The following is a 24,484-nucleotide window of genomic DNA, read 5'->3' as shown; positions in this document are numbered from 1 at the left end:
TTTCTTATATCCAAAATGTGGAGGAAAAACTGTCTTATTCTTGTAATAGTTTTACAAAAATTCTATAACCTGCTGTTCCCCTGGATATCAACCTTTTTCCAACTCTGTAAATGTAGAGCAACAAAATCATTTTAATAGCTACATATTCTTTTGGATAGATGGTCCATAATCTTTACTCATAGTTTGGGACATTTCAGTTAAATCCAAATTTTCATCGCTGTAAACAATTGTGCTTTCAAGTTCCATTGTCTTTCATATAATGAAAGGGTACATCAAGGTCCTTTTGCAAGGACCAAAGCCAGAAAACTGGGAGGCGCAACTGACGGAGGTCATAGCTAACCTACTTACCTGCATGGAAGAAAGGAAAGTCTCCATGTTAGGTCCATACAGCTTTGAACGTGGTCTCATACAGCTTTGTCATACCTTGTTACCTGTTACTTATTTTTCGGAGCCTTTTAGTTCAGTTTTCTCAAAGAGAGGTCGCATCTTGAGAGCAAGGCAACAAATGTATTGCTTTTCATCATCTCAGACTTCCTCCAGTGTTCATCAAAGAGGATGTGTATAGGGGCGCCTGGGTGGCACAGTCGGTTAAGCGTCCGACTTCAGCCAGGTCACGATCTCGCGGTCTGTGAGTTCGAGCCCCGCGTCAGGCTCTGGGATGATGGCTCAGAGCCTGGAGCCTGTTTCCGATTCTGTGTCTCCTTCTCTCTCTGCCCCTCCTCCGTTCATGCTCTGTCTCTCTCTGTCCCAAAAATAAATAAACGTTGAAAAAAAATTTTTTTAAAAAGAGGATGTGTATAAAACGTATAGAATGATTACTAGAATCATACAGGCTCCCCCCCACTTTCCGGAAGCACAGTGCTTCTATGAAAATTTTTGTAAACTTAAATGGCATAAAGCAAAGAAGGTATTACCATTAATGTATATGGAAAAAACTGTGAATGTTCCTAGACTCAAAAAATCACCTCTCTTAGGCTTTTCAGATACCTTAGGATACATCTTGGTAGCGGCTGCACAAAATAAACTGAGAGAGAGCACAGACTCCCACAGACACAGTTTAAGGCTCTGGCGACTTGATGCTGAGATGCTGAGTGTAGTTTCTGGGGAAGGAGCTGGGTGGGACCACTCTCACTGCTCAGGGTGGTTGCTGCCTCTGTAAGGGCTGACTGAAGCTATTTTTTGCTTTTTTTTCCTTTTTTTTCCTAAAAGAGAAAGTCCTCTGGGGTGCCTGGGGGGCTCAGTCAGTTGAGCGTTGGATTCGACTTCAGCTCAGGTCATGATCCCACGTTGTGGGATCAAGCCTTGCATCAGGCTCCACACTGAGCGTGGAGACTCCCTGGGATTCTTTCTCTTTCTCTTTCTCTCTCTCTCCCTCTTTCTCAAATAAAAAAAAAAGAGAAAATCCTCTTCAGATTTCTTTTAATTAGCGAAAACAGGTGCTAATGTAGGTCCTTCATAAAAGCAAAGTGGTATAATGCCAACATTCCAAAAGCAAGGGTTACCTGTGCTTGTTTTGTTGGCGAAACACATCTTAAGGTGAAAGGATTGTTTTATTTTTTTAAATGGGAATTAGACTTCCCTTTAAAATTATATTATGACTTGGCTGTCCCAAGTCCACAAACCTGTGATGGTTCAGTGCCCTTTCTAATATCTAAGATATGGTTCTGTGACATACACTTGCCCAACTGCTGCTTATCAAGGTAGCTGGACCATAAATGCACCTTCTTGAACCAATACAGATGCCAGTCTTGCCAGGGAGGCTGGATGTCTGGGTTTCTGTGATACTTCCCCTTTGTGATTCGATAAATAAATGTGCTATAACTCAATAGGCTCATGTTTTACTAAATTTTATTATTCGAACATTTTCTTTTTATGTTATCGGTTCCCAGTGATTGATTTTGCTTAAATATATAAAATTATGTCTCCAAGCAGAAACTTCAAATAGATCTAAAGAAGTCTAAACATTGAGCAAGAACCCTTTTGAGGAGGGAAATTCCATGTATTGAATCTGGGCGGCAGTGTGTTGATAGAGTACCAAGACAAATCAATGAACTATCTCATCTCATTGTTCACTGGTTAGATGGGGTCCCTTTCTCCCCTGGCTGGGATGGTTTTTCATTCAGGTGGCTTGTTAGCTAGAAAACTTCAGATGGACAGCCTGTGGGTCGTGTTGCCTGGCTTCTGGCCTCCTTTTTCCCGAACTCCATAGCTGAGCAGCCACAGCGAGTTCTCAAGATTGGACAGTCATTAATTACCTCTCGGTAGTCAGGAATTAGCCCTGCGCATAGAATCTAACTCTATCATCAATAAAATGCATCACGTAAAAACATGGCCTTGCTAAAATGTCTTAAAAGTTCCATATAACTAGGAGAAGAGGGAAGTAGCCGGGAGAAAATCAATAGGCTCAGAGGGCTAGCCTTGCAAGCATAGTGCTGTGAAGTGAACCCCTGGCTCTCCAGCAAAAGCGACTATCCAAACTTCACCTATCTGTGTTCCTGCAGCGGGGTCTCAGACGTCCACCTTCACACAAATTCTTCAATGGGTGTAGAAGTCAGGGAAAAAATCACAGTGTTGTCTCTCTCCCTCTCAACGTGTTACAGGTGCATTTTCTATCTTCAAACTAAGGAGCTTTGAAAGGGAGAAAACGTTATCAAAAGGAAACAAGCCAAAGTGATGTGTACTGCAGGGGAGAGAAGTTTGGCAATTGTGTCTCAGTTCTTGCTGGAATAAGGAAGAGAGAGAGGATTGTCGCCCTACACACACACACACACACACACGCACACGCACACACACACGGTTTTATTTTTTTAACTTCAAATTTTATAGAAGCCCCAGATGATGAAATGGCTCTTCCTGAGGACACATCCATGAATCACTGTGCAGCCACCAGTAGCTTAGGGCCCGGCAAATGTCATCATCCTGATTTGTCTGTCTCCTGAAGAAGCAAAGTGCAGTAAATTAATAAATATAAAGATCAGCCTTGAGGGTGACTGTAATTATGTGGGAGATGAAAAAATAATCAGTCATTATTTTATTTTTTATTTTTTTCACGTTTATTTATTTTTGAGAGACAGAGAGAAACAGAGTGTGAGTTGGGGAAGGGCAGAGAAAGGAGACACAGAATCCGAAGCAGGCTCCAGGCTCTGAGCTGTCAGCACAGAGCTCCACGCGGGGCTCAAACCCACAAACTGTTGAGATCATAACCTGAGCTGGTCAGACGCGTAACCGACTGAGCCACCCAGGTGCCCCAATCAGTCATTATTTTAAATTGACTTACAAGGAATAGTGGAGGGAGAGAGAAGATACTGCATATGTCCCTGGAATGCCATATGCATGTGCTGACTTTACTTTTGACCTCTTATGTCTTTCACATGTGTGTACTTGAATAGCACTGGAGATCCAGTGCATTTTGTCAGGTAATTAAAGAATTCTAGGTTGGGTCCTACAGCATGACCAACAGGTGCCTATCGAGCAATTGTGAAATAAATGAATAACAAGAAAAACGCAGCTAAACTATTTGATTTTGATTTTCTGGTTTGTCTCAGCATCCATTTCCTTTCTAAAGAAAGAAGAGAGTAAACTAGCTGATGGCCAGAATGAATTTTATGTTAGTAACACATACAACAGGTGTATGGACTTGAATTAGCATTTTACTTAGAAAATAGTTCCAGTTTCCATAATAACTCATAAGAGTGAGATATCTTGCAGGCCTTCAGACAAAAAAAAATATTGATACATGACGTGCTAGATTCTGTTGCATGAATCATTCAGTACAATTGTAACTGAGCATGACAAACGGAAAGACACTGTCATTCTTCATATTTTTTCTTTGTAGATGAAACCTTTGATTCAAATCAAAAGGAGAGACCTGCCCTTGAGATTCTGAAAAATGATCTTTGGAGTCACTGAAGTGCATCATACAAAGTAGATTCTCAAGTAGGAAATTATTCCTGTGCGGTTTTGGTGAAGTAACATATATGGAATTGTTTCTTCGGGATGCCAAGGCAGTATTGGCATATTGACTCTGGTGTCCTGAAAGGGTTAATAACTGAAGCACTTCCTCCTTGTAGTCCTTTGGGGTAAGAAGAAAGCTCTAATTTCAAACAAATAAAACTATACAATGATTTAATTTCTAATGCTTAGACCATAATTAAGACCATCATTCGGAAACCAACAATACACTCAACCCATGCTCTGCAGTCAATTATTTGTGCAAAGGATTAAATCACTCAACACAATTTCATCAACTGAATTTCACAATTTCAAGCTTGTAAACCCTAGATTTCCACTTCTTTTAAAGAAGATACATCATTTACTTTAAACAAAAAAAAAGATAATGGAATAACCAAGTGTATTTCATTTCTGTTACTCAATGTGATTGGTCCAAAATGTTAGATGTGGTTTCTTTTTTTTTTTTTTTTTAACGTTTATTTATTTTTGAGAGAGACAGACAGAGCATGAGCAGGGGAGGGGCAGAGAGACAGAGAGGGAGACACAGACTCTGAAGCAGGCTCCAGGCTCTGAGCTGTCAGCACAGAGACCGACATATAGGGCTCAAACCCTCAAATCAAGAGATCATGACCTGAGCCCAAGTCAGACGCTTAACCAACTGTGCCACCCAGGCACCCCAAAAATGTTAGATGTGGTTTCTAAGAGTGTTGTCAGTTACACAATCCAAGCCCAGTTTTAAATGTAGCATTATTTACATATCTGATTTTGTAATCTAAAGATTAGATGTCAGGTCGATGGACATGAAGGAAAAATCCTTTGGTGGTTTTACATGCAAATGTGAGATTTATCTACATTACTCCCCAATTCAGGAATCATAGCTAGTGAGATATATATATATATATATATACGCACACACACATATATATAAAGATATATTTATACATATATCTATATCTATATAGATATAGATATATAAAGCTACCATTTTTAGAGTACTTAAGCATATCAGCTTTGTGCTATTTTCCATGAATTATTCATTAATTCTCACAGGAATTCTCTGAAATATCTATTACCATCTAGATTTTGAGGATGAGTAAGCTTGGATGTAAAAAATAATAGTAAGTAATCTGTCCAAGTTCAGATGGTAAGTGGTGAATTTGTGGCTTCATTTTTTTTTCTGACTTGAAAGCTCTCTTACTTGCTTTCAGTATTTTGCTGTGAAGTGATGTTATTTTGATTTCTTTCCTAATTTGAGTAAGTTTTTGAGAACCTAATGAGTAAACGCCAGGAGAGGCTGAGTTACCCAACAACAGAGTAGAATTGGACCTCAAAACACCAAACTTGTTACAATGATCAAAAATGGAATACAACTGGGGAGCCTGGGGAGCTTAGTCGGTTAAGCGTCCAACTTCAGTTCAGGTCATGATCTCACCATTTGTGAATTCGAGCTCCGCATCGGGCTCTGTGCTGACAGCTCAGAGCCTGGAACCTGCTTCGGATTCTGTGTCTCCCTCTCTCTCTGCCCCTCCCCCACTCACACTCTGTCTCTGTCTCTCAAGAATAAATTAAAAACATTAAAAAAAATTTTTAATGGGATACAACTTTTTTTAAAACATAGATTTAATGTGTTCAAAGAAATGAAACAGTCAATCAAAAATATGAGCTGGTAACAAACCATAAAAATTTTCCAGTTTATTTTCTAGTCTACAGTGGTTTTATTCCTACCTCTGTTCAAATCCTAACCTCACCACGGAAAACTAGGTTCTCCTTTTAGCACCATTTTTTTTTAATCCAAATCTTCAAACATATACAAAAGTAGAGAGAATAATATAACAAATAATATAACAAATCTCCATTACCCATCAATAATATAACAAATCTCCAATACCCATCAAGCAGTGGTCTACTCATAGAAACTTTGTTTGATAACATGCCCCCTACTTTCCCTACTGAATTTTGAAGTAAATTCCAGACATCATTTTATTTAGCCCATAAACATTTCTGTATTTATCTCTAAAAGATAATCTTTAAAAATATACAGGCACAATACCCTTATCACCCTTAAAAAAAGACTCCTGTTTTCCCCAATTATCTCATAATGTTGTATTTTATGATTTGTTTTCATCAGGATTCAAATGAGAGCTATACACTGTGATTGTTTTTATGTCCCTTAAGCTGTTTTAATCAACAGTTCATTCCACCATCTTTTTTTCTCCTTTTCCTGAAATCTATTTGTTGAAGCAACTAGACATTTATCTTCTCTAGTTTATTACAAACTGAATTTTATCGATTGCCTCTCTGTGGTGTCATTTAACATGTTCCTCTATTTCTTATATGCTGTACATTGGTACTTAGATCTAAAGCTCTGATTCAAGTTTTTTTGTTTTGGCTTTGTTTTTTTCGCATGGTTTTTTTATGGTAGCATCGCATACTTCTATCAAGAGACACATAGTGTCTATTTGTCTCTCCTTTTTGATGTTAACAATTAATAATTACTGCTGAGATCCATTATTTCAGTCTGGGTTGCAAAAATGGCAATATTCAATTCCGTCATTCTTTCTTCAACCATTGGTTCAAATGCATCTACAAAGAGAACTTTCTCTTATCAACATTTGATTACCTTGAAGCCTAATACAAAAAGGAAAGACAGGATAAAAGCTTGATGCTATTCTTTTTTTTTAAGTTTACTTTTTTATTTTGAGAGAGGGAGACAGACAGAAAGGGTCAGAGAGAATCCCAAGCAGGCTCCACACCATCAGTGCAGAGCCCGATGTGGGACCTGAACTCACAGAACCATGAGATCATGACCTGAGCCAAAACCAACAGTGGGACACTTAACCGACTGAGCCACCAAGGTGCCCAAGCTTCATGCTATTCTTTTACCAATTTTCAAAACAATGCATTTGATCCACAGCCTTTTCCAAATGTCCAAATAACACTGTTTAAAATTGTTTTCTAATGTTTATTTATTTTTGCGAGAGAGGGACTGAGAGAAGGAGATGCAGAATCTGAAGCAGGCTCCAGGCTCTGGGCTGTCAGCACAGAGCCTGACATGGGGCTCGACCTCACTAGCCGTGAGATCATGACTTGGGCCCAAAGTTGGACGCTTAACCTACTGAGCCACGCAAGGGCTCAACACCATTATTTTGTAAATTAATATTATTATTAACTTATAAACATATTGGTGTATTTTTTCTTAAGGGTTATCAAAGTGGCCTGCTTTGATATTGACTACTGAGTCTTTTTGACATGCCCAAATAATCTTTTAAATCTTCTCTGCTTTTCAGTAAAGAAAAAGAAAAAAAAATGGTTTTTCACTGTTTTTGTTTGTTTTTACTTCTTAAAGTAAAGCTTTCTTGCTTTTAGCCATAAAAAGGCTAAATAAGGCTCATACATGTGAGTGTAGCCATGCTGACAGTTGTCCATTGACATAATCACTCCTTCCAAGCAAAAAGATGGAAGAAATATCCAGCCAACCCACAGGAACATAAGAAAATGATAATTATTGTTTTAAGACACTCAGCCTTGTGGAGTTTTTAATGAAACAATATATAATCTTTAATATACTATACTCACATAACTCCATTATAGTTTGAATTTTTGTTGTTGCTGCTAGGGGCACCTGGGTGGCTCGGTCAGTTAAGCATGCAACTCTTGGTGTTGGCTCAGGTCATGAGCTCACTGTTCATGAGTTCCAGCCCCATGTCTGGCTCTGTGCGGACGGCATGGAGCCTCCTTGGTATTCTCTCTCCCTCTCTCTCTGCCTCTGCCCAGTGTACTCTCTCTCTCTCTCTCAATCTCTCTCTCTCTCTGTCTCTAAATAAATATAAAAAAAAATTTTTCTAGTCTCTGAATACCACTTCATAGCGACATATAGAGATAATATATAGCGATACTCAACATTCTTTCATAAAGCTGGGTAGTACTCTGCTGTATGGACATATCACACTAGGCAACCAGTCCTCTATTGATGGCGTTCAGTCTGTTCCATTGTTTTGCTATTACAGTAACGCTCCATTGAAAAACCTAGTGCACGTGTCTTTCATATTTTTTTTGACAAGATTCTTTTGATACAAAAATAAAATAGAACTTGTAGAAATTTTTAAAAAGCAACAATTACGATTGAAAATCAGTGTACAAGGTATAAAAGAGGTAAACATTTCTGAAGACAGAACTAGTGAATTGGGATATAAATCTGTAAAATGACATGAAATGCCATGAGGAGCCAAAGAAATGCAAAATATGAAAGGATGAAAAAGGACAAAAACCATACAGAATAGATGGGAAAGTTAATTGTGATGACATTTACAGAAGGAGACGACAGTAAGAGGCTGCTGAAAAGTAATACCTGAAGAGTTCATGGCCAAGAATATTCAAAACACATGGAAGACATGAATCATCAGAGTCAGTATAGTTTTTTTTTAATGTTTATTCATTTTTGAAAGACAGGATAAGCGGGGAGAGGCAGAGAGAGAGAGGGAGACACAGAATCACAAACAGGCTCCAGGCTCTGAGCTGTTAGCACAGAGCCCGATGTGGGCATCAAACCCAGGAGCCACAAGATCATGACCTGGGCTGAGGTCAGATGATTAATCCACTGAGCCACCCAGGCACCCTGCCACATAGTGTAATCAAAAGTAGTACTTGCTAGATACACGGTAGTAAAATTGCAGACACCAAAGGCAGACTAAAAGGAGACTGGAGGAAAAAAAAATAAAGACCAATAAAAGAGCTACGTTTATCCTGAGAGCTGGTCTCGCACTAGTAACAAATGAAACTAGAAACAAAGTGTAATAACATATATTCAGAGAGTTGACAGAAAGGAACTGCCAACCTAAAATTGGATACACAGAAAAAGCAGTCTTTCCAAAATAAAGGCGAAATAAAAATATTTTGGGCTTTAAAAATAAATGATCCTGAGGAATTTTACCACCAACAGACCCTCGTCAAAGGAAAGCCTAAAAGGTGTACTTTGGGAAGAAAGAAAATGATCCCAGAAAAAAAAAAAGGGCTACTATAAAAGGGACAATGACAAGCAAAAATAATTGTAAACACGTAGATAAGTGTGTCAACATAGATATGTATAAAAGTAATAATAATGTATAATTTGAAAGATTATCACCATTAAAATCATATTAAAACAGTAGATAATATAATGATATCTGAGAAATGGGTTATTTGAGTGACGGCCTTCTAGGACACTTGTTGTGATAGAAAGAAGGGTAAAGATATTGTTTATTTTAAAAATTAAGTGTAACTCAAGAGTTAACTATTAGTTACTATTAATTCAAGAGTAACTATTAGTAATTAAGTTACTAATAAGAGTAATTATTAATAAGCTAAAAAGACAGTATATAACATCAAATTAAGAAAAGAAAAATGAAAAACACAATTATTTAATATCAAAATAAATGCGAAAGAGAAAATATGAAAAAAGATGTACTGCACAAGGAGCACACAAGTAAAAATATATGGATATAAAATTAATAATCTAAATAATTTAAATGGATTGAGTTTATTTATTAAAAAAAACATTTTCAAAAAAATTTTGATTTCTGACCTATATTGCTTACAAAGATACACATACATCATAAAAATAGAAAGAATGAGAAATTATATAACAGGCAAACACTCACCAAAATGAAACCACTATTGCTTTCAGATAAATAAAACCTAAGGCAAAAGTCTTTAACAAAGTGAAGAATCTCATTCACCAGAAAGATATGTCAATTTGAAATCTGAAGGCACCAAATAATACAGCCTCAAAAACAATAAAGTACAAGTTGAATGAAGTATAGGAGGAACTTGATAAATCCACCACCATGGTGGCTGAATCTCAGTTATTAGTAGATCAATCAAATAAAAGTGAGATCACTTACGATAGAGAACATTTGAACCACACAATTAACAAGCTTGATCAATGGATTTGTATAGAACTACATATTCAACACTGCAGGCTGGATTCTTCAGCATAAAAAGATATTTATGGAAATTACCTATATATTAAGCCATGAAACAAATCAAACATACACACACACACACACACACACACACACGAGTTAGAAAAAACACAGACCATGTTTTCTAAGTACAATGCAATTAATTTTAAATATAACCAAAAGAAAAACCCCCAGATCGCTTAAACTTAAAAAAAATTCGGGGCGCCTGGGTGGCGCAGTCGGTTAAGCGTCCGACTTCAGCCAGGTCACGATCTCGCGGTCCGTGAGTTCGAGCCCCGCGTCGGGCTCTGGGCTGATGGCTCAGAGCCTGGAGCCTGTTTCCGATTCTGTGTCTCCCTCTCTCTCTGCCCCTCCTCTGTTCATGCTCTGTCTCTCTCTGTCCCAGAAATAAATAAACGTTGAAAAAAAAAATTTATAAAAAAAAAAAAAATTCAAGGAAAAAATCATAATGGAAATTAGAAAATACTTACAAGTGAATAACAATAACAGTTCTGCATATTAAAAACACATTAATGTAGTTAAAGTTATTCTCAAAGGAAAAATTTGATCTTTAAAATTATATTTGAAAATGTTAAAAACCTGAAACATACTGAGCTATGCATCCAATCTGAAAAGTTAAAATAACAGAATAAACTCCAAATACAGTGGAAGGTAAAGGGATTGTTAAAATCTAAATGTTTGTGTCCCTCCCTCCCCAAAATTCATATGTACAAATCGTAACTACCAAAGTGGATAGTATTAGTAAGGGAGACCTTTGAGATGTGATTGGGTCATGAGGGTGAAACCCTCATGAATGGGATTAGTGCCTTTATAAAAGAGGCTGTAGAGAGATCTTCTTTCCTCCCATGATATGAGGACATAGTAAGAAGGTACCAGTTGTGCACCAGGAAGAAGGCTTTCATCAGAAGGCTACCATGCAGGTGCCTTGATCTTGGACATTGAGCCTCCTGAACTGTGAGAAATGAATTTCTGCTGTTTATTAGCCACCCAGCCCGTTATAGCAGCCCAAACAGATTAAGACAGGGATTAAACCCCCCCCCAAAATTAAGACAGGGATTAAAATTTATTTTTCAATTGAAAAAATAAACAAAAATACAAAGATACAAACTGCCAAATCAAACTAACACACTCAGAGAGTTTAGTGTTGCATACGCGGAACACCACGAAGGTAATGAAAAAGTATAATTTGCTGATATTTAAAATAAGAGGCAAAAACAAATTGACAAAAGCTGAGCTTACATATTTTAATGAGTTTGAAGCCTAGTGAAAGAGGGACGAGTATTTGTCTCCTTACCCCTCAATCTGGAAATGTGGTAATTCAGACAAGTACCACGGAAAGGTGAACCCTGGGTGGGAATCACATTACTGCGGGAACATGAGGTACGCAGGGGAAATCATGACGAAAAAGGGTCATCAGGAGAGCTGTAGGGCTCCAGGTCGGGGGAGGAAAGCCCCTGAAGGGAGCATGGTAAATACACACTTTCTGCAGCCTCTGGAAGGCATAAGTCATGGTACCATGTTACAGAGTGCAGATTCCTGTCCTGTGGTCTGACAAGCTTATAGATGTACAATGAACATCTTTTTCAAGTTTTATTTATTTTTGAGAGAAAGAAAGAGTGTGTGAAAAGGGGAGGGGGCTGAGAAAGAGGGAGAGAGAGAGAATCCCAAGCAGGCTCCACACTATCAGTGTAGAGCCCAATGGAGGGCTTTAACTCATGAACCATGAGATCATGACCTGAGTAGAAGTCAGACACTTAACTGACTGAACCACGCAGCATCCCAGAGCTATATAACTCTTAACCGGTTAACCATTTTCTCATTATTCAACCTCCCTGTCTTTCTTCTATGTTTTCATATTTCAAATCTCTAGAAAAATAATTTTCAAGTTGTTCCCCATAGATGAGCTAGCTGGCAAAGCAGATCTCTAAGAAGGTGAAACTTTCTAATCTGATCACAGAAAATGTTGAATATGGCTTACTGTCAAGATGAGTTATAGCTTTCAGTCACTAAAAGAAGAAGTCATGAAGAGATGCTAAAAATCTTCTGTACCAAACATTGCATTTTATTAACGAGTTCAATGAAATCAGCCCAAGAAACCACAGGAGAGATTCTTTTTCTTAATTCAGCTTTATTGACTTCTTTGGATTCAAAACACTAATATTTATGTGGCAGAAATTTCCTATTGCTTCTTAAAAACTAGTTTATTTTGTTTTGTTTGAAAGATTAGACCATGAAAATAGTGCGGTGAATAAGCATTTTGCACACATTTCCATGGAGCAGTTCCTCCCTCCCTACAGTAAACATATTCACCCAGTAGAACCCCTGCCTTGGGCTTACTGTCAGGGAGAAAACTGGGAAGATTTTCATGCTCAGAAAAAGCAGATATATGCCATTCTAAGCCAAAGATAGGGATTGAAAGAAATAGGGAATAGCTACTTGGTGAACAAGAGAAAAAGGAAAGGGAGAACACTTCACAAAAGACATATGGACGGCAAAAACAAAACAAAACAAAGATACATCAGGAGATGTCCACCAACCTTAGTCATCGGGGGAATGCTAATAAAAACCACCACAAGGAGTTACTACTATGCCTCTGTAGAATGGCTGAAAGGGAGATCAAATGTAGGTGCGGATGTGGAGTGATTAGATCTCTCATACGCTGCTGGTAAGAACGTAAAATGGTACAGTCACTTGGAAAGATATTTTGGCAGTTTCTTATGAAATTAAACACATGACTTGCGAATTCCACTCTCAGGTCTGTACCCAGGAGAAATGAAAGCATACGTCCACAGAAAGACTTGTACAACAATGTTTATAGCAACTTTATTCATAATAGCTTAGAAGTGGGCACAACTCAAATGGCCAGGAGCAGGTGAATGAATAGACAAGTTCATTCAATGGAATGCTGCTCATTAAAAACAAAACAAACAAACAAAGGAATTGCTGGTACAGGCAACATCACGGATATATCTCAAACACATTCTGGCAGCCAGATACAAACGAGTGCATACTGCATGATTCCACCCCTAAAAAACTATAGAAAATGCAAATGAACCTATAGAAGCATAAAGGAGACCAGTGGTTGCCTGGCGGCACAGGTAGAGGGATAGGAAGTGCAAAAGAGCATTAGGAAACTTTTGCAGTGATGAAAATATTCTGCACCATGATTGGGGTAATGGCTACGTAAATGTTTATATTTGTCAATACTCATCAAAGTTTATATTTAAAATGGGTGAATTGTGTTGAATGTGAATTATCCCTCAAAAAAATAAGAAAAAAAAAGTTTAAACACATACACACAGAGAAAGGGAATGACAAAGAACACTGTGAGGGAATTACAACAAGTGTTGTGTTTGGAAACTTCTATAGATGCGCTAATTGCTATCGAGTTTTAGGTGAGGTAGGAAGAAAAGGAGGGGGAGGAGCCAGCTCTTTGGCTCCGAGTCAAATGGACAGAACATAGGGTTTTATCCTTGGTTGTTCTGATCAACTATTTTATCCATGACTTAGGTTCTTTACACTCTAATATTTTATGATTCTGTGTTCTGCATTAAGGTATTGAAATTTATTGAACACAACTACAAAAAGCTTACAGCCAGAAAGGATAGCCAGCTAATACTTCAGATGATAGATGCAGAATTCAAAATCATTTTGATGTACAGGAACTCTGGGCTAAAACCAACAAGATGAAATTGGAAAGGACAAACCTCTTGAAGTTAGGCTTAAAAATGTAATTTTGCAAACATAGTTTTGAAATAATTTGGCTTCTTTTAAGAAAAAACAAGTATATATTTGCCAAAGGAGAAAAATCCTTTGTGATAGATTATATAAGGGTATATGATTTCACTTATATAAAATTCTAGAAAACGCAAACTAACCTATAGTAGCATAAAGTAGATTGGAGGTTGCCCTGGGTCAGAGGTAGAGAGACTACACTGACTGAAAATGAGCATCAGGGAATTTTGGGGGTAGTGAATAAGTATATATATGTAATTTATTGCTAAGTGAGCAAGTCAGATTGTGAAATAATTACTAAAACCTCCATGCCAGGTTAGACTACATGAAGAAAAGTCAACATCCATAACTTTGCAAATCATAGCTTCATTGAGTTCTATACAAGTCAGACCACATTGAAAATATCACGCTCGGTTATGAATGGAAGGTTATAAGGAGGCTACCTATGAAAAAGAGACAAATCTGATGAGAGATTCCACAAAACATGTCATGAATTAGAAGATTAAAGTGAAGAGATTCATAGCAGTTTCCAAATATTTAAAGCATTGTAACATGCAAGAGAAAGAGAAACAGAAAGCATGCTGTTTTAAAACTTAGGATCTATATAAGTTACACAGAGATAAGAATACCTTAAAAATAAGAAAGGAGTTGGATACAACAGCTAGTTCATGATGGCCTGAACTCTCTATCTTTTTTTTAACTACCTACAATCCAGTAATCACGCTCCTGGGCATTTACCCAAAGAATACAAAGACACTAATTCAAAGAGATACATGCACCCCTATGTTTATATTAGCATTATTTGCAATAGCCAAATTATGGAAGCAGCCCAAGTGTCCACTGACTGATGAATGGATAAAGAAAATGTGCTACACACACACACACACACACACACACACACACACACACACGGAATAGTACTCAGCCATAAAAAAGAATGAAATCTTGCCATTTGCAATGACATGGATGGAGCTAAAGAGTATAATGCTAAGCAAAATAAATCAGTCAAAGAAAGACAAATACCATATGATTTCATTCATATTTGGAATTTAAGAAACAAAACAAAGGAGCAAAGGGAGAGAGAGAGAGAGAGAGAGACACCATGGAACAGACTCTTAACTATAGAGAACAAACTGATGGTTACCAGAAGGGCGATGGGGGGGGGGGGGTCAACATAGGTGATGTGGATGAAGGAGAGCACTTGCTGTGATGAGCACTAGATGTTTTACGGAAGTGTTGAATCACCATACTGTACACCTGAAACTAATATGACTCAGAATGTGAACTATACTGGAAGGGAAGGGAAGTGAGAGGAGGGGAGGGGAGGGGAGGGGAGGTGATAGGGGACAGAAGGGAGGGGAGGGGAGGGGAGGGAGGGGAGGAGAGGGGAGGGGAGGTGATAGGGGACAGAAGGGAAGGGAAGGGAGGGAAGGGGGACGGGAGGGGAGGGAAAGGAAGGAAAGGGAAGGAAAAGGAAAAGTAAGGACTATCTGTTGATGTACCATGTAACCTGTCATTGCAAGTAATTGTGCAAAGCATGTGTGACCAAATTATAGAGATATCACAACAGGAATCCCACCTCTGGGGAGACGTGGGAATGTCACTGGTTAGGAAATGGAGAAGTGGAAATCAACCTGGCCTTGAGGGTGAAAAATCTGGAGAGGCAAAGAAACAGGGCAGGGGGATGTGAGGGAAACTTGAAGAGGGACAGACGGCATATGTAATGATGTAGTCACGTGAAAGTTTAAAGAAAAAGAGTCATATATATGCAGCATACCATAATTCACCAACCGGCCTAAAAGGCAGTGTTCTAGTCAAGGACTAGCCCCCACACTGGTTCAGGTGAGTAAGAAAGCTTTAATACTAGGATGGGTAGTTTAATACTTCTGGACTAGACTGAGCCAAGAGCTGGAAGATGCTGCTTTCAAGTACATTTTAGAGTCAAATGTCTCGGTTCCTTGCTCCCACCATTAATAAAGGGAGGTAAATTAAGGAAAGACAGCCACAGGATTTGCCCACGTGGTTAAGAGGGAAAACAGCTCTGTGAAGAACAAAAGAAGTAAAAGTGAGGAGGGTGTCGAGGGGGGTAGCAAGACTATAAAGATCAAGCAGATTTGGGGCGCCTGGGTGGCGCAGTCGGTTAAGCGTCCGACTTCAGCCAGGTCACGATCTCGCGGTCCGTGAGTTCGAGCCCCGCGTCGGGCTCTGGGCTGATGGCTCAGAGCCTGGAGCCTGTTTCCGATTCTGTGTCTCCCTCTCTCTCTGCCCCTCCCCCGTTCATGCTCTGTCTCTCTCTGTCCCAAAAATAAATAAACGTTGAAAAAAAAAATTAAAAAAAAAAAAAGATCAAGCAGATTTATTGTCAAACCCAAATCCTAACGAGTTGGATACATTTAATGCCCTGCTCTAATTTGTGTGTGTAAGGGAAAATTGAGAGGAGGTAACTGGCGGGTTAATAAAGAAGTTGTGGCAAAATAGAATAGCATTAACCATCATAGCAACAACTGTAAGAGAAAAAGAAACGACCTTCTAAGGAAGGGCTGATCTTTTGAACTGATGCCATGAATATCGCCCAGGCATGTGCCAAGCTCCAAACTGATGCTCTCAGAGAGAGGCCCCTTCCGTCGTTGTATTTGTGTTTGTGTTTGTGTTTCTCTGTGTTTGTTAAGATGGACCCATTCTCTGCTTCACTGAGTACAATAGTCAAAGTAAGTGAAAATTAGATGTTGATTCAGTCTGATTAAAACATAAATCTGAATGCAGCCCTGAGAGAGAGAATCAGAGTGAGAAGAGAGATTCACTAAACACTTTACATACAGAGATTTGGCTCCTAACTATCCTTATAATGGGTTGAAAGTCATAAAGTCGTTGGCATGACAGTTTTACTTTAACTGCAAGTTGCACCCTAAGCATTTATAATTCCAGGAGCCTCAGGGTGCCTGGGTAGCTCAGTTGGTTGAGCGTCTGACTTTTGACTTTAGCTCAAGTCAAGATCCCAGGGTCATGGGTCAAGCCCCAGGTCAAACTCTGTGCTGAGTGTGGAGCTTGCTTAAGATTCTCTCCCTCTCTTGGGGCGCCTGGGTGGCTCAGTCAGTTGAACGTCTGACTTCAGCTCAGGTCATGATCTCGCGGTTTGTGAGTTTGAGCCCCGCGTGGGGCTCTGTGCTGACAGCTCAGAGTGTGGAGCTGCTTCGGATTCTGTGTCTCCTTCTCTCTCTGCCCCTTCCCCACTCATGCTCTGTCTCTCTCTGTCTCTCAACAATGAATAAACGTTAAAAAAATTTTTTTTAAAGATTCTCTCTCTCTCTCTCTCTCTCTCTCTCTCTCTCTCATAGTAAATAAATAAGTCATAAAATTCCAGAAAGCTGAATTTACATACTAAAGCCAAAAGAAATTAAACCCTTAGAGCCTAAAGCAAAAGGCCAAAAAGTCCAAGCTCCTCCTGTTGTCTTTTTAAAAAGTATTTTATTTATTTTTGATAGACAGAGAGAGACAGAGCACAAGTGGGGGAGGGGCAGAGAGAGAGGAAGACACAGAATCTGAAGCAGGCTCCACGCTCTGATCTGTCAGCACAGAGCCCCACGCGGGGCTCGAACTCACAAACCGCGAGATCATGACCTGAGCTGAAGTCGGACGCTCAACCGACTGAGCCATCCAGGCGCCCCATGTTGTCTTTTATACAGAGGAAACTCTGGAGGTTGTAGTCACGCAGCTATATGTTCAAGTGGCTAATCAATGTGTAAAAATATGTAAAACTTCAGCATTAGTCAAATAAATGCACATTAAATATATGAGATGTTATCTATCTCATGGGTTGGTAAAAATGAATATTATTCAATATTCATTGGTATTGGGGAATGCTGACATGGGCACATGGTAGAATAAAGTTTGCAACTTTCCTAAGTACAACCTAATATATTGTACATATGTTTCGATCCAGTCATTTCACTTCTAGAATAATGTGCTAAGGAAATTGGGAAAGAGTACAGAAAAGCCAATACAAAACTGTCTGAGTAAGCATAGACAGCTATAATAGTGCAGACAATTTCAATGCCTACTATGAGGGAATTGGTTTAAATTAACTATAGTTTATTTATAAATATTTTTTATGTTTATTCATTTTTGAAAGACAGAGACAGAGCACAAGCAGGGGTGGGGCGGAGAGGGGGGGAGAGGGTGGACACAGAATCCGAAGCAGACCCCAGGCTCCGAGCTGTCAGCACAGAGCCTGATGCGGGGCTCAAACTCACGAACCATGAGATCATGACCTGAGCCGAAGTCGGATGCTCAACCGACTGAGCCACCCAGGTGCCCCAACTATAGTTTATTTATAAAGTGAAATACTAGAAATCTGTTTAAAAGGGTGAATTTATCATTATGTATTAATAGGCATTAATTTGCCATTTTATATTATTAAATGAAAATTAGTTTTAAATATATTTTCAAGATGCTATGCTGTTCATTTCATATCTTTCAATTTGGGTAAATAATCTGTGCCAAATTATGTTTGTAACTGTTAGTTACATCTGGCTAGAATTACATACTTTTCACTTTCTGGTCTATAAATACAGGCTTTCCTTAATGAATTAGGAGCTTGCATTATTTTGTAATCAGCAAAATCAATTAAATGACTCAATGCGGTAGACTCCAGTATTCTCAGTGCAGTTGAAGCCAGGCAGGCAGGTGCCTGAAGCAGCATGTAGGTGAAGGGTGTTGGAGTTGAGACATAAGTGGATAATCACACGCGTGATAATCGCAAAAGCCCAAGCGGAAGAAACAGAGTGAATTATATTATGACTTTAACAAACAACCCAGAAAGCGATGAATGGTAAGAAAGGCCATAGGGCAGAATTGAGGTGGCAGGAACCTCAAATGACTGAGGCTCTGGCATGAGGTGGGAAAAGTGACGGTCAGGAAGACACAATAGGGAGCTGGGAGAAAACCCACACCCCTAAGTCCTGCTGCTAACTGGTCTGGTGGTCTCTAAAGACAGGGCGACTGGGGAGGCCCTGCTCTCTGGGGAGCATGAGTCAGAAGGGCCCGGTAGGGACGTTTCGATTCAAATCAATGTTTATGGAGCCTTTACCACATACTGGTTACTGTACCAGTTTCTGAATAATAATTTAATGCTCACAGAAAGCGCTAGGGAAAAGGTCTGGAGGAGGTGAAAAAAGAAGGGGAGAAGCAGCAGATAGTATGAGGATAAAGGTTCATGATTAAGATGTCTTGTCTGGATCTTTTTTTCTGGGTGGTGACAAAAGATGGTGATGATCATAAGGGTCCTATCATAAAGGACACAGGGACAAGCGCAATAATGAATAACAGGTTTGAAAATGCCAAAGCGCTGAATATATACAGATGGAAATGTCAAGACATAAATATATCCTAAAAGCTAGAAGGCCATATTATGTATCTGGCTTTATCATTCTCCAGAGTCTTGCTACTCCCAAGTGTGGTCCATGGGCCATCAGCACTGGCATCCCCTGGGAACTTTCTAGAAATGCGCAATCTTCAACCTCATTCCTAATTTCCTGAATTAGAATGTGCATTTTAACAAGTTCCCTAGGTGACTCATAACCATGTTCAAGTTTGAGAACTGTTGCTCTAAAACATAGATTCCCAACTACTCGAACACAACAGGTGGAATTAGATTTGGAGTTACAACCAGGATTCACACATAAGCCTTGTCCTGTTGTGTCTATGCAGCGGTCTGCTGAACAACTTATTACTGGGAGTCTATAGGGCTAGATAAACTCATTTCCTCTGTATCTCTTTAGAAAAACAGGGGGGTGGCCGTAAAAGAGGACTCCAGAACAATATAACTGCAAGGCTGTGGCTGGACACTCCAGGGCACATTTGTGCCTGAGTGCTGAAAGGTTGTTGAGAGAGCCGTGCGGACTTATGTCCTATTTAAGAGGGAATTCTGTTTTATAGAGAATCAGTAATGTGTACTTCGACCATATGCACGAGTTTAATTGGGCAGGCTGGTCTCTGCTGCAGCCAGAACCTTTAGGGACCAGCAGGTCTAGAGCCATAGGATGAGTGAATGTTTCTAACCAGGGATTAGGAGAGGACTGGAAAGGGAGGAATGTTGAACTGCCCTCCGGTGGACATTAGGACTCTGGCAGTAAAAGTCCACCCATTAGGACTCAGGCCAAGACACAATTTATAACTGTGTTACTTACTAAGTACATCATGAGCCTGGGCAACGAGATGGGTGGACAGTGGGAAAAGGGCGGGGGGCTACTCAAACTCACCTCAGTTTCCAAGACGTCCACAAGAGTTTGTCAAAGGCTCAACGCAGTCCACAGGAAGCTACCCTGAGCTCAGGGCAGGCAGCAGGGAGCTGAGAAACCTCCCCTGTCATGTTTAGTCGTTGATAGTCCCACAGCTGCAAGAGAGAAGCAGGGCTCCAACCATTCAAAAGCAAGCTCCCCTTCTTTGTACCATCTACTAAGGCATGCCCTTCTCAGATAAATGTTTGGGGGGGATCTACCTTTTGGGACAGTGAGCATTCTGAGCTGAGAGCCTCATAGCCTCCAGTGGGAGGCTCCGTGGGACTGGTAAGGTTATTATTTTTCACTGTACCATTTATCTCTTTTTGGGCTCCTCCCCTCCAAGAGACGGGTCTATATGTGTGTGGCTGTATTACTTTAAATTGATTTATTGAACATACTGCTGAACAACCTCATTTGAGATGACTTCATGTTTCTCAAGTCAATATTTAGTACAAGAAAATATAATTTGAAATTAAAAGAGTAGAAAGGAAAAATATCCTTAGATTATCAGTGTCTCATTATATATTCAAAAGGGCAGGGGCGCCTGGATGGCTCAGTAGGTTAAGCATCCGACTTCGGCTCAGGTCATGATCTCGCAGTTCGTGAGTTTGAGCCCCACGTTGGGCTCTGTGCTGACAGATCAGAGCCTGGAGCCTGCTTCAAATTCTGTGTCTCCCTCTCTCTCTGTGCCTCCCCTGTTCACCGTCTGTCTCTCTCTGTCTCTTAATAATAAATAAATGTTAAAAAAAATTTTTTTTAAAGGGGGAATGGTAATTTGACTATTCTGTATCAGCTGGCAATCCATTTGGGAAAAAACTGTCCTTGTGCAGCAACCAAAAGGGCTCCACAGGGGCAAGTTTGCAGGAGAGCTCTGAGGGCCCGAAGCCGTGAGTTGGGGACATGAAAGAGACAGCCTTGCAGAGACCTTTTCACTCTATTACGCTTCCTTGGCACTCACTTGGATTTCATCCTTCAAAAAAGACATCTTAACATTGTCTAAAATTCCCAGAATCCTTGGAAGACCAACGTAAAAATCACTACCCTGTGTGTCACACGTCAAACGGGGGGCCAAGTGGCATTGGAATGATACAAAGGAATTGAACCTGCATGGGATCTTTTCCTAAATCTTCTACACTCTGAATCTTAATTATTCTCGTCTTTTCTTTGATTTCATGACAACCCATGGAAGGACCACTAAATTATGCCAGAATGAAAGGTACAGAGTGACAGACAGCCCTGAGTCGGAGTCTATTCATTTTCTCAACTGAAATAATCACTGATCCTTGCAACATCAATTGGATTGAAATACGGAAGATTTGATTTGTTCCTGGAGGTTACCAAAATAGCTAAACCATGACATATCTGAGAGAGATATTCCTGTCACTATAAAAACAGATAAACTGGGCAGTGACCTGCTTCATTATGGGGCCAGTGTTTATCATGATAGCTGAAATAAAAATTAATGACAGAACAGGTGCTTTAGATGTGCTGTATAAACAAAGCCTTGACGTACCTGCCATGGAGATGTGGTATCTTTCCAACTTTTATAAATAATGGATCAATTTGCTGGCAAAAGTCTCTATAGGCCGACCACGTCACCAGCTTACAAACCATTCCACTATGGGAGAGAAAGAGAGAAAGAGAGAGTTTTCTCCCAAGCACTGTTGACATGCATATATGTAAATAAATCAACAAATAACTACATAAATGTATGTTTTCATTTTGCAAGGCCCCACTGAAAAATATAAAGGGTGAACTATGCTTTTATGATGGAAAGAGGTGGCAAATGTCCAGCCACTGAAGTTTTTTTCCCCCACTTGCTTTTCAGGGCATTTTACATCTAGCTAACATTCTGGGCTGTATACATAAACTAGAACAGCAACAGTCAAAATACAACACGATGTCCCCCCAACAAATGAACCAACTGGCAATGGTAACCTGCAGTCATTCTTTTCATGCTTCCCTCCTGGAAAACAAGTGCGGTGAGGGTCACTTATGGGAAGAACCAATTGTTAGCCCCCAATGAGGGGCCAAATCAGGATGTGCTGTCTCCTGTAAACATATATAATGGTATAAAACCCGTATGAAATCTATTTTATGGATGATACGATTTTAATTATTTAAGTGTTAATCCTTCAGATGTCAAGCACTTAAATTTCACAATTTTATTGTAAAAATTATCCGTAGTACAAAAGAACAGGAAGGTACAAATAGTGAAACAAAAGGAAGTCACTGAGAGGCATTTAAGGATTCAGTTAGACAGTCATATTTATACCCTTTTCTTCCTTCTTTTTTGCTGAAAAAGTATTAGTAAAACCAATTGCATTTGTATAAGACTATAGCTTTGAAGCTCTTTAAGCACATGACACTGCTAATATTTTCTGCCTAGAAGCAGACATCTATACAATGTCGTGTCTTAAGCAAAGAAATAAAACAAAACAGCTAGAAAGTTTTATAGCTCACACAGATCTAGCCTTAAGCGTCAGTGGTCAAGGAGGTGGAAGAAAGGGTAAGTGGTTCCCAACATCTAGAAAGGCAATGGAAATCTTGCCAGCCTGTTCATACACCAAATAACGAAATGCATGATTTACTGATATATAATAGATCAATAGATTGATAGATCAATGTATCAGTTGATTGATAGACCTAAGTGAGAATCAACATAAGGCATTTCATAACGCATTCAAGATTAATCTGATACTGGGTGCCATCATTATAAAATTGTCCTATGGCACGCATTTTTGGGCAGCTCTAAGACAAGGATCCAGCATAGGTACTCGGAATCTGTACGATTTTAAGACCGAAATGATATAAAGCACAAACACGTAAATAGGGCCAGTATTTCCCAAAAAGTACAGCGCGTGCTCTTGGAGGATCCCCAAATGACTTACGTAGCATGCAGATGTTAAATAACATCACCCCACACCTCCAAAGTTAGTTCCTCTCTGATCAGTATGATTAAGTCAAGGGAGGAAAATCTCATTCTAGTGCTGTTGTGTCATCCAAAACTCATAGCACAAAGCTTAGTAAACAAACAAAAAGCAAAACACAACAGCAGAAATAGATGGGGACTATATGGAGACTTGTGTTTAACGCACATCCGGACACACTTCTTTTTTTTTAAGCCATTTTTTAAAATGTTTATTTATTTTTGAGAGAGAGAGAGAAAGAAAGAGAGGGGGGAGGGACAAAGAGAGAGGGGGACCAAGGATCTGGCAGCAGACAGCCAAACGCAGGGCTCAAACTCAGGAACCGCGAGATCATGACCTGAGCCAAAGTCTGATGTTTAACAGACTGAGCCACCCAGGCACCTCCCTTTATTATTATTATTTTAATGTTTATTTATTTACTTTTGAGAAAGAGAAAGAGAGAGAGAGAGAGAGGCAGAGAGAGAAGGAAAGAGAGAATCCCAAGCAGGCTCCGCACTGTCAGCGTAGAGCCTGACGCGGGGCTCGAACTCACGAAACTGAGATCACGACCTGAGCTGAAATCAAGAGTCGGCTGCTTAACCGACTGAGCCACCCAGGCGCCCCTGGAAACACTTCTACCTCTCCCTGGGTTGCAAGCCACAAACTGAGGTTGACGTAGGTCTTGGTATCTCTCAAGGGTTCACAAATGTGTGTCTCTTGGACATAAAATAAACCACCTCTGAGGTGCTTCCACGCTGACACGCCTTTGGAATCGCCTGATATGAGGAATGTTCTTCACTTTCAGGACCTCATACTTCTGTGGCCAGGTTCCTTATCACACTAGAAACACCTTACTTTTGGTGCACCATCACCGCTGACGGGGAAGGTAAATTCAGGGGACATTCATGGTCCATGACGCTTTCTTTTCTTTCAGACTTCTACCTTCAGCCAGGCCTGGCGTCACCCAAGGCAGACATCCAGCATACCGTTAAGGTAGGTTTCCTCTCGTTTCTGTCAACTGGAAATTGATCTGTCATACCATGGATGTGAATGATATATTACCTGACCAGAGAGAATGGTATCCCCTGTACTTTTAGACTTATAATTTATAACTAAAATGAAATATAAGAATAGTCCAGTAACCAACTAAAGGGGGCTAATAAATATTTTTCAAAGGGCAAATGACAAAGGTGAATTTTGTATACCTGCCCGGTCACCGTCCTGAAACACATCAGCGGTTCCTGGCTCACCGGCCCCCCGAGAAACCACGGCCCACCGGCCCCCTGGACCTCAGTGAGTCCGTTGTGCTGTTGCACACGCCTGATGGAAAGCAACCCAACAGTCCCACCCGTGCTGCCCCTCTTCCTGGGTGACGTCTCCAGCTTCCTTCACACCGGGGCCTCCTCCCGTCCTAGCCCCATCTTCTCCAAGAAGCCCGCCTCCCCTACCTTCTGAAGCTCTAGGCTTTCTCTTCACTCTAGTCCCTAGTCCTTTACATGTGTTTCTAAATTACAGCATATAACACACGATGTGCCTATTTGATTACACGTCAGTTTCCCTGAAGAACCCTCTCCCTTTGGTGGGAAGTGACAGAGGACAAGACGATACTCTCAACCATCTGCCCATCTCCAGCCTCCAATCCTGGCAAGGT

General features: G+C 40.0%; 1 pseudogene; it reads left to right on the top strand.

Moving 5' to 3' along the window:
- LOC124523483 (protein Shroom3-like) overlaps positions 1-23,862 on the top strand; it is a 102,428-nt pseudogene extending 78,566 nt beyond the window's left edge.
- Positions 23,863-24,484: the final 622 nt, after the last annotated feature.

Source organism: Lynx rufus, unplaced genomic scaffold, assembly GCF_022079265.1.
Source record: "Lynx rufus isolate CCGP_SWC_20201006 ecotype Redwood Valley unplaced genomic scaffold, mLynRuf1.p SCAF_4, whole genome shotgun sequence".
In the NCBI taxonomy this organism is placed as follows: domain Eukaryota; kingdom Metazoa; phylum Chordata; class Mammalia; order Carnivora; family Felidae; genus Lynx; species Lynx rufus.
The sequence above is the reverse complement of the archived record's forward strand: the minus strand, read 5'-3'. Positions and strand labels throughout refer to the sequence as shown.